We start from the raw sequence: 13,421 nt of genomic DNA on the forward strand, positions 1-13,421 counted from the left end.
TCTCATTTATATCCCTTTTGTTCGCTAGAAGTTCAGGAACTGCCTGCTTCATCTCTTTAAGGTGTTGCTGCTTGATTTCAGTGACAGTTATGGAAACTATGTGGTATAAGGAAATTTGGGGGGAGAACTGAGCAGAAAGGGGAGGAGACAAAACTTTTAGTTCTGTTTGCAGGCTGAGGTTTCTATGTCTATGCTTCAGTCTAGAAGTTTTGGCTAGGGCCAGCCCTTTCCTCTGGGAGTATCATGCTCTGACATTTCATATTTGTTCTCCATTTTCAACAGCAACAAAGGTACCAGCCAACATGCTGGGGTTTTTTTCTTTACTTCTTCAGCTTTTACTGGAATTGAGATAAATTCATCCTCTAGAAAAAAAGAAAGAAGGAGGGAGGGGACACGAAGAAATACATTGCTGCAATATTGGGTGCTGAGAAACTTGGTGTTTCTGGAGACTTCCTGTTAAGCATTGAATGGTTTGTCATGTTTAAGCATCTCTTATTCTCTTTGTGAGTAAGCATCCTGCATTAGTTCTCACTGAGTAGAACTGGACAAATTGTGCTACCTTGGCTTAAACTGATATTATCTTTTATTAAACTGATACAGGGAAAAGCATTTATCTGCACATGTGTGAGCTCTAATAGAGTTATTCAAGATTGGACAGAGTTTTGGGGGTGATTTTGCTTGGTTTGGGTTTGGTTTGGCTTTTTATGTGTTATTGGTCTGGGGCTTGCCCTTCTGCCAGATGCTGCTACCTCATAGGCATGATGAGGTCTGAGTTGGACACTTATTCCTCTGGATGACATAGTTTGTGTTGGGTTCACCCTCCTGCAGGCTGCTCACTCCTAGGCAGCTTGCTTGGGCTGGGGTGTTGGCCTTGCTCTTGTGAAAAGGATAGAGGGGGGTGCAGGTGTCTGTCCTTCCGTCCACACTGCTGTCATCAGAGTACCTGGGCTGGCAAGTTAGTGCAAAGGCATCCTGCAGTGGTAGGCTGCCTGAGATGTAGTCACTTAGTGTGGGTCCTTACTATGGAGTCAATGACACCCTGAACTTTCAGAAGGTTTACCAGGCCACTCACATCCCGTACAGTGCTTTCTTTTTTTCCTGGTGATCTTCCCCTAAATCACTATGCAGATGTGTCTATAAGAAAAATAAAATGCACATAGTAATTTGTTTTTATGATCTTCTCTCTGGTATATATTTGAGGGGTCTGCTAACAGATATCCATAACAGATCACTTCCCAGCTGCTTCAGAGTTGAAGTTTGCAGTTGCAATAGCTATGTTGCCTTTTGAAAGGGACTTTATAAGGTCCTTATGGAGGAGAGTGGAGTGTTTGGAGATGTGAGGCTCCTAAGGCATTGCCAGTACTTCTATACTAATAACCTACTGCTTCTCTAAGGGAAATTGGGTTTTTTAAGTACAGAAGAATAGCTTTGAGTTGCCAGCTCAGTTGCAAATAATTGCCCAGAGCTTTCCAGCTGCTGTTAGAGCATGTACATCAGCAATGTTCAGTAATGGGTGCTAAGTAGGAGAAGTGCCCACCCATAATCTCTGCCAAGTATCTCTTATGGCTTTTTGCAGTGTCTGTATCCAGAACTGACATAACATGTATGTATTTACATCAGCATTTGACTCAGGCTGCCTCTTAAACCACAAAGCACACAGGTGTGTTGAAATAAGGGCAGGCAGATGCCAGCTGAGGTTTTGTGAATCTTGCTTTTCTGAGAACAGCTTCCAAGAATGACACAAAACTGTGCATGGTAGAAAATTAGGATATGGGTCTTATATCATTCCAGTCCTAATGGCACAAGTTAGGATACAGTGAACACAGGTCACTACTGATTTCCAGAGAGTTCAAGGGACGAGCATCTCCAACTGCTCTCTCCATCCTTTGGTTATTGAGGAGTTTTTAATATCTAGCTGTATTTTCATCTGTATTTGCACAAAGCATTTCTGTTATCTTCAGTGTACTTGGAGAAACAGTGGACCAAAATGGAACAGGTCCTGGAAGCTTGTCTGTTCGTGCCTGCTTTTCTTGTGCAAGTAAAATGCACTGTCACTTTGTAAAAGCCTTCTTTATCTTTCGGGGCTGCTCATGTGCTCCTTTCCCATTCTCTCTCCTTTTTAATCATCCTGACCAATTCCTCTGGCCTCTCTTCATCTGTTTTCCAGCCGAGAAAAGACTTTAAAGCAAGTTGAGCAAGAAGTCACAGATTACAGTGTGCTTTGTCTAATCTGGAGGTAATTGAATTGAAGATTTGAGGTCTTGGGCTCTTCCTTCTGCAGGTAGCAACAACCCATGAAATCTGTTGATAAATGAAGTGATGTGTACCCCTTGTCCTCCCCCTTGATTGTGGTTAACCCAGCAGTAAAAAAAACAGCATGAAGTTTCCCATTTCTCCCCGAGCTTAAAAAGAAGAGATTGTGCATCAGCCTGCTGATTAATCACACGCACTCATGTGATGAGAACTTCTCAGTGGATGGGAAACATTTGCTTTTAACAATCTTAAAATAGTCTCATTTCAAAGAATGTTTCCTTGATTTTTTTTTCTTTTTCCTGATGCTTTTTCAAGGATGCTTAAGTGTTAGCAGTATCAGTGTTTGTGTGTTACAGTTTGGGTTTTGGTTGCCTGATGTGATCCTGGGCTTTTCAGCTGAGAAGATCCCTGTTTACTTCAGTGCCCCGTGGAGCAGATCAAGGCAGTAACAGGAGAGATTGTCTCCTGCTGAATCACAGCTTCACCTGTTGCCGGAGCTGGGAGGTGCCATGTGAAAGCGGTGGGGAAGTTTGTGGGGAGGAAAAGGCAAGAGACCTGCCAGGCATCTGGGAAAGAGGCTCCACTTAAGCACACTCTGTTAAGAGAAGTGACTTATTTTGCTGCATAGCAATCTAACAAATTCTGGGATGACTGGAGAAGTATCAAGTTAGTGCAACTGCAAAGGAGGTCAATGGACTCATTGCTGTGGATGTACTGCATAATCAGGCCTTGGTTCTCTCAAACTGGGCGCCTAAATAAAGAACTTTGGAGCTTATCTTGTCTTTGTCATCAAGTACCAATAATACTCCTGGTGTCTTAGGATGCAATAAAAAAATGCATGCTTTGTGAGGGAGAACTCATGTGCTGAGCAGTGCAGGGGCCCATAAGTGAGCCGGTTGTGTTTCTGGAGCAAGCTGAGAAGATCATTCTGTAAAATGACAGTGAATGTCAAAAGGGGGAAAAAAAAGTACTAAATGTCCACGTTGAATAAGCACCAGACATTTTTAGGCACTGAAGGGGAGACTGCTCTTGTGGGAAGCTTTCTGTGTGACCATGTAATTAAGAGCTTCATCACAGTGAAGTCATGGGCAAGCTGGGGGAGGGCAGACAAATGTGAGCTGCACAACCAGTAACAGCTCTGGGAAGTCTGGGGTTTGGGTGCATAACTTCATACAAAGCCTTAATATTTGTGTCATGCAAACGTGTGTAATTGTTCTTTAACACAAATCTGCAGTGAGGTGTGGGAGGGTGAAAGCTGAGGCGTGAGGCTTTCTGTTGTTCAGGTATGAAGCACCGCACTCAGTAACCAGAGAGCTCTCACTACAAACTGGTGTTGCAAGTCAGCACACGTGAACCACACTAATTTGCTGTTGCCTGCAGTGCTTGTGGCAAAGATGACAAACCAGCCTTTCTGCGAATGAGAAACCAGCGAGACACAATGCAGAGTGGAAATTTGGTGCTGTTGGGACAGTAGGCGTTCCCAGGCTCCTGATCTCCCCTTCCTGTGGGTGGGAGGGTGTTGTACACGTGTGTGTGGGGAATGGTCTGAGCCACAGGCTGGCTTTCTGAGCACCCCAGCAGGTTAGCGACAGCAGAGTTTACACTACCAGGAAGCCTGGCACCCTGGAAGGGCTTACAAATGGGACTTCTGTTTTTCTAATTACCTGGCTCTAGTTTGCGGTGACCAGAGTGGTTTTGTTTCATTTTGATTGGTTGTGAGAGTTTTTTGCTTGTTTTTTTTAAACACTAGTATTTAGGAGTTCGGTCTGTACCATGCTAAGAGCTCTTCAGTCAAAGAATGTGAAGCAGCTCTTTAATGCATATGTATGAAATCTTACTGTCCTTTACAGGTAATACAAAGCAGAGTCAGAACATAAACAAGCAATCCTGTGTCTGTCAGCACTGTTACTCTGTTTTATTTTAAACCTAATTATACTTGAAAGTTGTAGGAGAAATTGAGAATTGACTTTTGGCACTTGTCAACACAATCTTAATTAACCATCAGCACCTCTTTCCATGCATTTCTGCAAAGAGCTCAGTCCTATGATCTCACTTCCCTCATCTCATTTGACAGTTAATACTCCCAAGTTAAAATCTCTTAAATTTATAACAGTTCATCATCTGTTTAAAAATAAGAGGTAAAAAACTTCTGGAAGCTGTTTGGGCTCCTTGCATGTCAAAGGACAAACTCATCAAGCTGTCCTTTTCTGACTCTCAGCAAGAGACTTCAAGGATATATATAAATCTCTCTACTGTGGCAGTGTGGGGTGATAGGATATTGTGAAATGCACTTGTGCTGGTGAATGAGGTTATCGAATGAACAGAAGACATTCAGGGATGAAACTACATACAAATTTTACTTCCTAAATGAGGTGTTTGTAAATGAACTCTTTGTTAAATGTGAACTGAAATTTTTTGTTGTTTTTACTGACAGTGGAAGTAGAAGGCATTAAAATAGTCATTGAACAGCTGGCATGTGTCTATCAGAAAACAATAGAATAGAACCAAAAGGTTATGTTCTTTGTGTTTTTCAAAAATTTCTCGTTTTCAGTGTTATAATGACTTTTACCTTGAACATGACAGGTTTGACAAACTATCAGAGATACTGTAAGTTGTTGGGGTTTTCTACTTTTTTGCCGGGGAGGGGGATTTTTTTGTTGTTGTTGTTTGTTTTGTTACTGCTCCCTTGGTTTTTAGAAGGAGAAGGGAGAGGATTGTTAGAGGAGGTCAGGGGTGAGGAGATCTTTTTTGGCAACTGACTTTTATTTGAAGTAAAGATATTTTTAAAGCCACAAAACAGCATTTGAGTCTTATAATCCCTGATGTGCTTGTATAAGCTACTTATGAATTATAATAAAAAAGAAAATCCTGAAAAGCCCATGGTCAGTAGTATTTGGACACTTGATGAAACATTTTTAAGGAGTCTAAAGGAAAGATAAAAATGCAATCACATCCTGTGCCCATTAACATTATTGTATGGGTAAAAGCTGGTTCAGTGCCTGCATGGCATGTCCCCAACACAATGTTGATGACATTTTGAGAGAACTGGGTAAACATTTATACTGTGCTCTGAGAAAAGGTTACCTGAAAGCCTTTCGATGGAACTTGGATTTGCAATTTCAGTTTTCATTTTTTTTAGATACAAATAAAACCCATCACCCCAAATCAACCCCAGGTCAGTTGTGTCCATGAGAGGTTTTCTTCCTTGGGCTAAATGGAACTGATCATAAGTTTATATATATAAAAACCAGGTGTTGTGTCATTGCTTCTAGACTTAAATATATGAATATTTATTTAAAACTATGTTCATATTCTTCAACATACTAACAGTAAGAGATTTTGCATGCTGCTTGTGGTTGTAACTTTAAGAAAAATCCATGTTTAATGACATAATTTGCCAGAGCATATACTTACTGAACTGAAAGGGACACATCCTGTGACTGGTTTCCTGTGAACCCCAGAGGGCAGAAGTCTTTTCCACTGTCATTTTGTCTGTTGGTGTAAAATAGAGATTATCTGCTGTCTGCCATTTCCTCTTCTCCCTCCATCTCTCTTTCTTTCTGGAGAGAGGGGGAAATAAATTTTCTGTCTTGTGCAGATGTTAGCACTGCAGGGAGCCTCTCTCTCTCCAGGTTCAGGAAGCATTTCCCAAATGGACTGTACAGTCCTTTGTATTTTACTTCTTTTTGTTTGAGTTTATTTAAGATTGTTAGTGTTTTGTGCTGACAAATTTTACTACACGCCAGTAGTATGTGTTTATGAAAGAGTAATCATGTTGTGATTCATTTTTAGAGGCGCTTGTGTTAAAACAGCATATGAAGGAAAAATTATTCAATTTAAAAAATCTGAAATACAGCTCTAGTGCAGTTGCCTCAGAGTCCAGGAAAGGTGCTTTTAAGCAAGTTTGTAGTAGTACATATTGTACTGCTGTGTGTCCAAAGCATCTGTGTCACAAAAACACTGTGAAAAGATGCTAGATGTCCATGTATTGAGAGTTTCACTTCTTTGAGAACTGAAATCTTCTACCATCTGTTTATTAAGACTGCTTTCATTACACCTGTGAAGTGGGATGAAACTGAGACTTCAGTCTTCTTGTGTCTGAGTACAATGAAAACCTTGCTTTCAAAACTCCCCTGAAGCCTACAAGAAGGAAATGCCATGTCTGTATAATTTTCAAACAATTTTAAGGATCAGAAAGATTTTTAAAAGGAATTTTAATTTATGTTTAAATGTTTTTCCCTGCCCTCTCCCCCATCAATCCAATGGTCTGCAATACCAATGTACTGTTTCCACTCCCAGACAGAAAACTGGCAGCCTTGTTGAAGGGGTCAGGGGATGAAACAGAGTGAAAATCACATTGACCTACTTCGTGTTGAGGAAAAAAGTGGTGTCAATGGAACATTCCAGAGAGACACTGCTTGTGCTGTTTAGTCTTTGAAGAAAAAGTAGTATCTATCTACAAAGTGAGGGATCTTTGTGCCAGTCACAAGTCCTGAAATAACCAGTACTTACACGTTCCAGTTTTACTTTATTCTTTTGGTGCTTACTTGCAATCAAATTGCATTTCGGTAGTATCTCTCCTGATCTTTAGAGCTCATGGGAAGCTCAAGTAGTAAATGAAAACCTACATGCTTGTTCATAAAGTGGACAATAAGGGGATTGTGAACCCTCCTGTGAACCTGCTGAAGTCAGGAAATCAGTAGTGAGAAAGAAGGTGCTTTTTCTTGCAAACAAAATAAGGTTTAAGGGGATTGGTATTATAGCCTCTACAAGGAGCAAAAAGTGAAGATCCACTGACAAAAACTTACTAGAAATGGTGTGTGTGGAATATTTGCAATATTCCCCTTTCTGTGCTGCTTTCGTCCCCTCCTCCGTGGAGGCTGTTCATTTATATTGAAATAAAACCTGTTTCTCCATTTGAGGTGGACCAGTGTTGCCTGTCAGAGCACAGCTGCAGCTAGCTCCCCCTTTTTTTTCCCTCTTTTAAAGAAACAACTCTAGTGCAGTGCTTCTATCCCAAGGTAAAGGAGAAACAGCAGCAGGGTCCAGGTGGGGCTTGCTTTGTCGTATTGGGGTTTGTTTTTTTTTTTTTTTGATCATCCAGTGTATGTTACAGAGAGCTGCCTGGAAAGGCTGGCAGGCAGCATGTGCAGGCAGCGGATCACAAACAAGCCGTGGAGTTCGAGCGGGCATCTCTCGGAACATGGGTGAGGTGAGAAAGGGAATTTAGGTGGGGTTTTGTTGGTCTTGTGGTCTTTTGGTTTGGGGAGCTTTTTTAATAAAGGTTGAAGAAAGGTTCAAGGGTGGAGGTAGAGACTGTAAAAAATACAGCCAGGACAGGAGAACATCTACAGAAGGAGAAATGGTAAAGCTAAAGCAAACAACAGCTGTGAAATGAGCAAAAACCCACAATCCTGCATAATTAATAAGAGTGGGTTGAATCCAAGAAGTCAAATGAAGCTTTTTTTTTTCTTTTTTTAAATCTAGAAGTGCTTTGTATTCATTGACCAGAAAGCTGTTTGGTTGTGTCACTATAAAGTATAGACATATGCATTTTGGTATTTCAGAAAATGCTTTTGCTTAGAAGGTGGCAGCCTGGAAACTTTTTTTGTTTAACTTAGGTTATTACTAAAGAGTGGCATAATGGTTTTTGCATTGCCCCAGTCTAAGCATAAGGCTGGTGAGATGGAGGTAAAGATGCTGAAATATAGAAATGCTGAGTCAAGCTGAGGGCAGAACAGCAGGCATGGAGGAGGCTGCAGACAGAAGGAGGGGTACGAGGCCTTGGAGAAGGACTGAACTGGGGAGAGGGGGAAACGAGGCAGGTTAATGGCTTGTTTAATTTGTGGAAGTGTTTGGCAGTTTATTTCTGCACATATCTTTGCTGTATCAAGCACATACATTGTAATTGCAAGTTCATTGACAAATATGCTTGATTAAGAGAGCTAGGAGAGTTGGCAGCAGAAGTCTCAACTGGTGGGAGAAGAGATGAGAGGTTTTATTTGGAAAATGCAAATTGAATGTGGTACTGAGAGGAAAAGTTGCTGTACAAGGGATTTTTTTGGTGTCTGCCTGGGAGAGTAAAATTTAAAAATAAAAAGGAAGAAGAAAGAGAAAGGTACTTTGAAGTGTGAGGAAAGAGATTTGGACAGTAAAAAAATACTGAAGTTCAGACCCACAAGTCAGATGAGACTTGCTCAAGCTGTTGTAGTTTTCCGAGACAAGTTACTGAAGAGAATGACAGGTGGGTGAAGTGCTTTCTGCTGGAGAGGGGTAGGAATCTCTGCATGCAGAGCAGGAGACAGTCTCCTTTCTCCTCCCATCCGTAAGACAGCAGCTCTCCAGGGAATGGGAGAGAAGCTGATTTTCTGGAGTTGTGGCTTATAGGGGCAGGGAATCTGATTAAACTAATAGGAGATATAGTGTTTCACAAGCTCAGGTTCATAAACCAATGGAGAAGCTGTTTTTGGAAAATCAGACCCTGCAGAAGGCAGGATCATCTCTCACATCCGTCTTCAGTGGCGAGGAGGCTTTGGCTTCCAAGGAAATTTCCTTGCCACAGTGATGGTGGAGCTGTTGTATAAGTCTCCCTTTGTGAGAGGGGCAAGTTACCCAAAGCTGTTAAGGTGAAGAGCAAGTTCATCTTCCCTGAACCAGAGCTGTGGGCCAGGTGCTGTGGTATTTTATGTATTACTTGGGATAGGAAAACATGGGAACCTCTCTGTCTGCTGGTCTGTACATGTGCATGCCAGAATGTCTAAAGAGTCTTCCATAGTTTTAGCTATCTTGTACTGGGGGATGTACTGGTGTAGGGCTCTTATGTTGGTTCTCATTTGCTTCATAGTCTTTTCCTTTCTTGGATTAACACATGGAGGCATTCGGGTTTTTTGCATTTTGGTGGGGTTTCTTTGGAAGGCAGCAGAGGGGAAGGGGCAGTGGATAGCGTCAGGGAATGGGAGACAACCAGAGATGGATTTAGCTGTGCAAACGCCCATCTGTCCTTCCCCAGTAGGAAAGCAGCGTAATGGCAGTGAAACATACTTTCCTTTAATCCACTTCTCTATGCCTTTATCTCAAGATAAACTGTAAAATTCAAAGTATCAAATAAAGGCATTACATAAAAGGCAGCTATTGCTGTACCCTGGAGCATGATGTGCAGCACAATAGGAAACTCTTTAGCAAACCTGGAAATCACAGTAAGGAAATAGGACAAATGTTCAAAAATGCTCTTAATTAACTTGCATTATCAGTAACTGCACTGAGTTGGTTTCTCATTTAAAATTTCAATCTAGAGGTCCTTCTGACTGGCGTATTTCATCATTTTTGCTGCAATTTGGCTTTTGCAATTGGGACACTTCAAAAGTGATGGCCTTTACTATCTGAGAAAAAGCTGCTCGAAGTTCTGGCTTTTAAAGCTTAAAACTTATTCTGATATAAATGAGGAAAGCATAGCTTTGCTATGAATCTTACTTATTTTGTTTGGGGAAGTTGGGAGGTTTTCATCTGTATTTAGATACCGATGTTTTAAAATTTGCATACAGTTCTTTGAAATTCCACCTTTTGTTGCCACAAATGTCATTTTTGGTTTGAAATGAAGAATGATGAATACTTTTCCAGGAGTCTAGAGCTCAAGGATTAATGTGGTTGAACTAGTTAAATGTTAAATCTATTCAAAGTAAAACTGCACAGGGACTGCAAATGTTCCTGCATGCAAGTAAATCCTTTTTATATTGAGTTTGGTTTGCTAAAGACGTAACTGCTCTGCTAGCTTGTTCTGTACAGATAAGTTATGTATGTTATAAGCAGTCTATCTTAGGGTACTGTATTTGCTGTTCCTATTAATGCTGAGCTGAGATTGCAGTTTAATTCTGCTTTTTTAAAATGGGAATCAGCCTTTTTGAATGGAAAAGAAGTTGCTGTAGCACACAGTATATTTTATACACTGACTTCGTATCTCTGATGGCTAGAAATAAAAGTTTCTCGAGAAAATTGTGTGAACCATGATAAAAGTTTAAGTATTCTCTCGTCTCCTGCAAGTAAATATCTCTTTAGCCTTCATCTGATAAGAGTCTTCAATGGGCTTTAGTTGAACTTAGTTACATCTGTGAAATGTAAGTATCAAACATCCCAACACGATTTTGTACAAGTAAGCGCTGTTGAAACTTGTGCTTATCAAATGACTGAGAAGTGTTAAGTCCTTGTTTTAACAGACTGGCTCTCCATTCCCTTATATCTAATTTTGAACAGGAAGATTTTGCAGAAGAGTGGTTAGGATGATGTTTTTATTTCACCTGACTTATACAAACTTGCGGATGAGACACTGGAAGAGCCACTTTGGAATTCCAAGTTCAAGTGCTCACAAGTTGGGGAGTGAAAAGAATTTATGCTGGGACAAATTTCAATGCCCTGTGTTCTGAGAATAAAAGGTTCCTTTTTTTGCCCAGCTACATTCTTGGAAGTGACTGAGTTGTTTTGGCTGCAGCTCCTCAGAACACTCAGCCTGAACTCGGGGCATACAACTTCAGCACAAAAGGTTCAGACGCAAAGGTTTCCTAAGCAATGAAGTGCAATGTGTTGGGAAATTACAGGTACCCCAAAAAGTAAATTGCTGCTTTTTTTCCATTATGATTTGGGATTTAAAATTTGCGTGTCAGAATTCCATTTGATCCATTTCTTCCGGAATCATCATGCAGCCTTTTTTTTTTTCATTCTTCTTGTTTATTTTACAAAATGCAGAGTTGCTACACCTGGGTCATACCTGTGGCCCAACAAGTCTAGTAGCTCATTTTGACTTAACCAGATTATGTTGCTTTGGGAAATGTTTTTAATACCACATGAGACAGAGAGTAGACAATGAATCTTCTCTTACCTCCTTTGTAATTAGACTGTAATAAAATCTTACTCCTGACATTTAATAGCCCTTCTAACACCATTGGCAGCAATGCAGCAAAGCTAGATGCTGTTCTGCATGTAGCAGATATGGAGGAATGGACCTACATTCCTGGCCCACTGATTTCTCCCAGAACTATAGAATAGTTTGGGTTGGAAGGGTTCTTTTAATGTCACCTAGTCCAACATCTGCAATGAGTGGGGACATCTTCACCTAGATCAGGTTGCTCAGAGTCCTATCCAGTCTCACTATGCAGACTACTAATTTAGAGCAAAATTTTATTCCTTGTAGTTTGGCTTAATTTCTATAGTTGGGCTTCTTCCTGAGTATGAGTTCCTTAAGGGTCTGCAATATTCAGAGATGCCCACCTTGACTTCAACAGCAAGAAAGTTGCCCAGATGGTTCTGCAGATGTTATCAAGCACCATCTCTTCACACAGACTTTTCTGTAGGGGATGTTAACCTGGGCCTCAGTGTTTCTTCAGGATTGCTGTAGACCTGAAATAATTAAAAAAAACCCAAAAAAACCCCCCAAAAAAAACAAAAAAAAAAAAAAAAAAACCAACCCCAAACACTGCAGGGTATTTGTGCAGTTAGTGAAGTCTCTGATGGCAAAGATGGGACATGAGATGTAAGTGAAGTGTTAGTTTTTCAGAGCAGGGAGTTGAGGGTAATCTAAAGGCTTAAGATAAGAGTGTCTATGAAATCAGGAGAAGAGAATTCATGTAATTTGAGGCTGTTTCTAATTTCTTCTGCCTTGTGATATGGAAGAAAATTATTTCTCTCACTCCTGATTGCAAGATCACTAAACTGCAGACCAGTCATCTATAAATGGAAGTATCTGTAATTTTCTTTGTTTTCCTAATTCTCAGTATTATGAGAGTAGAATTACTGTGATTGAATCAAATATAAACCCATCCAAGAAGTAAGCAGTGTTTCCAAAAATTATCCTGGTTGGGGTATAACAAGTTTTAAATTGGTGCTTTTATATATAAAATCTGTGGCCAAAAACTCAGTAGAACCTTCAAAAACCTTCATTTCCACTTCAAAGAGAAGATTTATTTAGCTTTCAAGTAATCACAAGGCAAACATGGCTGTGGTCTGTAATTTTTCTGGATGTAGTTAAGCAGTATTTTTGGAGGTTTGAGAGCTGTTGATAAAATGACAAACTACTTGCTCTTCTCAAGCATTTCCCTCACTTTGGAAACTGCAAATGCTCTAGACCGTGGTGGGGGGCTAAGTTATGTATTTCATCCATAAGTATTACATGTTTATGTTAATATATTTAATCGTTACTGTGGTGTATTGGCAGGAATTATTCTGTCTCCGCCCTAACTACCATTGTTGCTTTCTGTTTGTCACTACTTAAATGCTGAAGAAGTAACTCTGCTTTGCGGGAGTAGACTGGAAGGTGGTGACAATCACTTGTCATACTTTACTCAGCTTTCTTACAGGAAATATAGGCAATTCCTGTAAGAAGTGGTTTTTTGGTCTTCTGAGTGTGCCGTGGGGGAAAGAAGACTGTTTGTGAGTTTCCCTTTCAGTGTTTCATTGTCTGAAATGCCATTGCCTGGCTGCAGCTCTCCAGGAGCTGGGTAGAAAGGAGCATGCAGGGGTCCTGGAGCTCACCTCCTTGCGGAGAACTGGGGCACTGAGGGAGAAGCAAGCTCAGCCTTAGTCGGATGCGTCTGTTATCCGTGGAATTCAGAAAGGCACGACAAGAGAGCTGCAGTGGGCTGTGTGATACTTCAGTTCCACGCCCGTGGCTGTTCCCCTGACACATCTCTCTGTGTGCGTCAGGTTCAGGGCACTTCCTAACTCCTGCTGGGATGGCTGGGTGGGTGACACCTCTCCATCTGAGCCCGCTTTGGCTCCTGCACAGGGAACACAGCCACTTTTAGGCTTTCAGGAAGTCACGGCAGCCCCTCCTGCAGTGAAGTAGTCTGCCTTCCCTGCCTTTTTTATCTGGTATGGGCTGCTACTGCTGCTGTGTTTTTATTTGGTAACATTTTCCTTAATGTAACTCTAAGAAACTTCTGAACTGACACTGATCACAAACAGCTAAAACAGTGGTTGTAAACTTAATCCTGTCAAATACACATATACTTTCAGGAAAGACACAGTTGTCTTTAATTGAATCAGACGTTATCTCTGCCATAATTTTTAAAGACCATAGGAAAGTTTTAAATTCTGGGAGTATATTGAAATGTAGCAAATTTGTAACAAACTCGATACACTTCAGCCAGGTTGCTTTCTTGGAATAAAAATGCTCTGAGGTA

General features: G+C 40.8%; 1 protein-coding gene across 11 annotated transcripts in view; it reads left to right on the forward strand.

Annotated features, from left to right (window-relative positions):
* Nucleotides 1–13,421, forward strand: part of FYN (FYN proto-oncogene, Src family tyrosine kinase) — a 139,646-nt gene that overhangs the window by 15,993 nt on the left and 110,232 nt on the right. For 5 of the 11 annotated variants that reach the window (XM_066179392.1, XM_066179393.1, XM_066179389.1 and 2 more), the window contains exon 2: nucleotides 2,168–2,281. The exons of the other annotated variants lie outside the window; for them this stretch is intronic. The gene's annotated coding sequence lies outside the window, so the exon portion shown is untranslated. The remainder of the gene's footprint in view (nucleotides 1–2,167; nucleotides 2,282–13,421) is intronic. 11 annotated transcript variants of the gene reach the window in all.

The sequence above is a fragment of the Chamaea fasciata genome, unplaced genomic scaffold (assembly GCF_029207755.1).
Source record: "Chamaea fasciata isolate MVZ Bird 193981 ecotype frontalis unplaced genomic scaffold, bChaFas1.0.hap1 SCAF_3, whole genome shotgun sequence".
NCBI lineage: Eukaryota > Metazoa > Chordata > Aves > Passeriformes > Sylviidae > Chamaea > Chamaea fasciata.